This window comes from Oratosquilla oratoria, chromosome 15 (genome assembly GCF_046742065.1).
Source record: "Oratosquilla oratoria isolate Oo_2021 chromosome 15, ASM4674206v1, whole genome shotgun sequence".
Taxonomy (NCBI): domain Eukaryota; kingdom Metazoa; phylum Arthropoda; class Malacostraca; order Stomatopoda; family Squillidae; genus Oratosquilla; species Oratosquilla oratoria.
In genome coordinates, this window is record NC_134791.1 from 65,613,111 (window position 1) to 65,618,216 (window position 5,106).

At 46.9% G+C, this 5,106-nt stretch overlaps 1 pseudogene; it reads left to right on the forward strand.

The window, feature by feature from the left end:
* The first annotated feature begins 858 nt into the window (after positions 1–858).
* Positions 859–2,108, forward strand: LOC143033211 (uncharacterized; annotated as a pseudogene).
* The last annotated feature ends 2,998 nt before the right edge of the window (positions 2,109–5,106 follow it).

Below are 5,106 nucleotides of genomic sequence, written 5' to 3' on the forward strand. Positions count from 1 at the left end.
ATCTTCGCAGAAAACCTTGACGTGGTGCTGCTCTAAGAGACCTTGACGCGTGCCGACTTAGACGGGTTATTCCTTTCACCCGCTCCCTGCCACAGAGAACACCCGCGGCCGTACGGCGCTGGTAAAGAGCACCATCCCTCACCGCAAAGTATCCGCCCCAGTCTACTGCGGGGAGGGCGTGGAGGTCCTGGCACTAGAGCTGCAAGTCGGGGACATCCCGCTTCTGGTTTACAACATATATAGGAGCCAACGACACCAGCTGGAAGCAGGGCCTGAGGTCCAGCTTCCAGAGGTTGGAGATCGGGACGCCCCAGGGCGGTATCCTCAGCCCCCTTCTCTTCAACTTGCTGATGTAGCAGCTGGTGGCCCTGCCCTTCCACAATGGCACCATCCTCCTCAGCTACGCCGATGACCTCGCCCTCGTGGTCACCGGGAGGGGCAACAAGCTCAGGAAGGCGCAGCAGGCGCTCGACATTATCAGCGGTAAATGCGAGGAACTGGGCCTCAAAATCTCGGCAGAGAAGTTCCGCGCCATGATAGTGAGGGCTGCCGACCCGGCAGGTCAGCTCTGCGTCCAGGGCGTCGGACTGGCCTGGGCCAACTCATACCAGTACCTCGGGATATGGGTGGACAAGTGGCTGTCCTTCACAGCCCACGCCGCCCACCTGAGGGAAAGGGACCAGGCCAGGCTGAACGTAATGCGAGCCATGACACGACCCACAGCGGGGACCACTTTCTCCGTCCTCCGACTGTACTTCGTGCTTGCAGTGCGCTCCCTGGTGGACTACAGTCCTCATATCGCTCTCCCGTAGCCAACAGGAGCGGCTCGAGGTGCTGCAAAACACCGCCATGAGGACGATGCCGGGAGCTCCGAGATGGACCAGTGCGTGCGTCACACAGAACGAGACCCGCCTGGTGCCACTCACCACCAGAGTAGAACACACGTGGCCAGGGTCCTACAGCGCGACGCCGAAGGAGTAGCACAGAGAAGACTACGGCTTGCAATGACGCAAGGGAACGATGTCCTCCACCGCAACCCGTGGCTACTCCAGTCCACCCTGGCCACTCACAGCCTGGGCCACATTGACGGTTGGCGCTAGCAACACGCCAACCTCCTGGCCCCCACCTACCGAGCCCCACCCCCGTGGGAGCCCCCCACAGCAGAGTTCTCCACCACTCGGCTACCGGCCAGCAAGGCGCTCTGCACCACTGAAGTGGTGGCGCGGGTGTCTGAGCCGGGCGGTGCCATATACTACACCGACGGCTCGGTCGACCCCGAAAGTGCCAGGACGGACGCCGCTGCCATCACTGCTGGGACCGAACTACTCGTGAGGACGCCGGATTACTGCTCCACCCTGCAGACGGAGCTCGTGGCCATCCACCTGGCCCTGGAGCACGCCCAGAACCACCAGGAGGCCACTGTGGTCTTACACACAGACTCCAGGATGGCGTGGCAGGTCCTCCACCAGCCGTACCCCAGCGACAACGTGGGACTCGTCACCGCCATCCTGGGAAGCCTGTAGAGCCTTGCCGCACAGGGACGTCGGGTAAGGCTGCACTGGATGCCCAGCCACGTGGGCGTGCGAGGCAATGAGTCCGCCGATGTTGCTGCAAGAAGAGCCGCTGGCGCCCCCCACGTGACCAGGCACGCGCCACCTAGTCTGTCATACGAGAAGGCGCGAGCCAGGCGTGCCACAGCCCACCGCGCCCACCAGACTCACCGGCAGTTAGAAGGAACAAAAAGACAAGCTGCTTAGTACGCCGCCACCACCGACTATCAGACGTTGAGCGCCTTCCATCAACAGCCCAGGGCGGACAGCGTACTGTTGCAGAGAGTCAGGCTGGGCTACTGCACCAGGGAGGAGCTGTACGACGGCTTCCAGGGGCTACAGTGCGACCACTGCGGAAGGCACAGCCGCCACCCGCAGCTGCACTACCTACTGTCCTGCCCGGCCACGGAAGCCTTCCGACCAGCGCCGCAGACCCCCGCCCACCCTGCAGAATGCAGCCTCCTCAGCAGTCGGGCAACGAGAGCTGCCCTCCTTGTCCGCCACACGCCCATGGACATGATGCTTGGGGTGCTCAGGGCGGCGCCCCCTCCTCGCTGACCTCCCCACGCCCTCACCTTCCACCCACTAGGGCAAGACAATTCCCCCAGTGGAGGGCTATTGCCCGCATTGTATATTAATGTATATATCTCAGTATATATTTTATACAATAAACCTTTATTAATTAATTACTCTATACCTTTGAAAATGTCTTAAATAGACGAAAACGTTCACCTTTAATTATATTTTCCAAGTCGTTTTATTACACATTTTGTGAATCACGTTTTTTGTGATTTATTCGCATATATATATATGTGTGTGTGTGTGTGTGTGTGTGTGTGTGTGTGTGTGTGTGTGTGTGTGTGTGTGTGTGTGTGTGTGTGTGTGTGTGTGTGTGTGTGTGTGTGTGTGTGTGTGTGTGTGTGTGTGTGTGTGTGTGTGTGTGTGTGTGTGTGTGTGTGTGTGTGTGTGTGTACACACACACACACACACACACACATATATATATTTATATATATATATATATATATATATATATATTATATTTGTAAACATATACGTATTCAAGGTAACAACTATGAAAAGCAACGACCGGAGCCCGGAGCAGAGCACTTTCGTGCATTACATTCAGTGCAGAAATACATGAAAGTACTCTACTCCGGTCGTTTCTTCTCATAGTAGTTACCTTGCATCTGTAGAACACATGCCTCTAGTGTTTTTATTGCATACATATACATATATGTTTGTACAGTATATATATATATATATATATATATATATATATATATATATATATATATGTATAAATATACATATATATATATATACATATACATATACATATATATATATATACATATATATATATTTATATATATATGTATATATATATATATATATATGTATATATATATATATATATATATATATATATATATATATATGAAGCCTATCCGAGAGTTGACACCTTGACGTAGTGGGTAGGATTGAGAATCTTAATGATTACAAAAGCTATGTCAATAGAGAGAAAAATTCTGCAAGGTCACCCATATCGAACAGGTTTTGTATGAAAAACCAGACAAAGAACAGCTCAAACACACAGTCGCAGGACCCACTACAAACTGACACGTCCCTGATGGCAAGCAGGGAAATTCCTCATAGATATATGGGGTACCGTCATAATGACGGCGTGGACCATTGAGCACCCTATAGATATAGGGCTTCACCGAATATAATGAATAAGGTGACACCAGAGAAATATCTCACCTGAAACCAGTTGGCAAGGAGGTGAGATTACTCCCAACCCCCCTTCATAGCGAACATGAATATGAATAGCACAATCAAAACATAACCGGGCGTTCCTGTTGGATCATCGTCTCTTAAAGGTCCAACCGCATTGCCTCGTGTGCTTACGGGCAGTGTGCCACCGAATGTGAGTAAGCACTGTCCAAGCAGATCCAAGTCTTGGATATTAAACAACATGAAGTAAATGAAGATCTATACTTACAACGTAAGAAGTCTCTCAGAAGACTACAGACTGGAGAGTTTAATGGAAGAACTAGACAACATCAAGTGGAACATCGTAGGACTGAGCGAAGTCCGAAAAACGGAAGAAAAGCTGATACAATTACAAGATAGTCACCACCTGTTCTACTATAGAGGTAAGGACAAAGAAAGATCTAGTGGAGTAGGATTCTTGATAAACCGAGAGGTTGCTGGTAATGTAGTCAAATTCAGTAGTTTATCGGACAGGATAGCTTGAATTATGATTAGGCTATGTAAAAGGTACACTCTAAAAATAGTTCAGGTTTATGCACCAACTTCACAGCGTTCAGATGAGGAAATTGAGTTCTTCTATGATGATTTAAGTCAAGTAATGAATCAAGAAAAAAGTAAGTACACTTTGGTAATAGGAGACTTTAATGTTAAAGTAGGGAAGAAGATGGGAGATGAAACGTGCATTGGGAAGTTTGGTGTAGGTGAAAGAAATGACAAAGGCGAGATGTTAGTAAATTTTGCAGAGAACTACAATATGAGGATAATGATCACTTTCTTCCAAAAGCGTGTAGGTTGTAAATGGACGTGGAGAAGTCCAAATGGAACAACAAAGAACGAAATAGACTTTATATTAGGAGATGAGAGCAAAAGCGTTAACAATGTTACGGTGATAAATAAAGTCAATATAGGGAGTGACCATAAAATGGTAGGTTGCACAGCTAAATTCAATTTCAGAGCCGAAAGAAATAAACTTGTTTTAAAAAAGAAAATGAGCCTTGCAAAGGTTAAGGATCATAAGAAGAAATTTTAGTTAGAAATTAAAAATAGATTCAAAGCTCTAAGAACTAACGAGGACAGAATGGAAGATATTAATTTGAATTTAGTGAATATCATTAAGGAATCAGCAGAGAAAGTAGGAAGTACAAAAAAATTAGAGAAAAGAAATACTCCAAATGACCTAATTAAAAGAAGGACCATGCAGATTAAAAGCAGGAGAGACGAAATAGAAAATGTAGAACTAAACATGCTTATCAACAAAAGGCAAAGATTAGAGAAAAGAAAGAGAAACACGGATGAAATAGAGGAAACTATTCGGAAAGGTAAGAATATTAAAGTGACCGAGCGCAGACATGCTTTAGGAAGACAGCAAATGGTATGTTTGAAAAATAGAAATGGAGAAATAATTAAATGTAGAGACAAAATGGTAAAAAGAGTAGAAGAATTTCTCCAAGAGCTTTACTCGTCGAAGACCGTAGTTGAGTCAGTAAGTTCATGTGTAGACGTTAGCAGTGTTCCAGAAATTACAAAGGAAGAAGTAGAATCTGCTCTAAAAACTATGAAACGTGGAAAAGCACCAAAGGAAGATGGTATATGAATAGATCTGTTGAAAGACGCAGGTAAAATAGTTCATATTAAATTAGCTGAGTTGAACACCCAGTGCTTACGTCAAGAAAGCGTTCCTGATGCGTGGTGCAATACAATAGTGATTTTGCTTCATAGAAAAGGAGACCAGAAAGACCTCAGTAACTATCGACCGATTAGCTTGCTATTAAAAGTATAT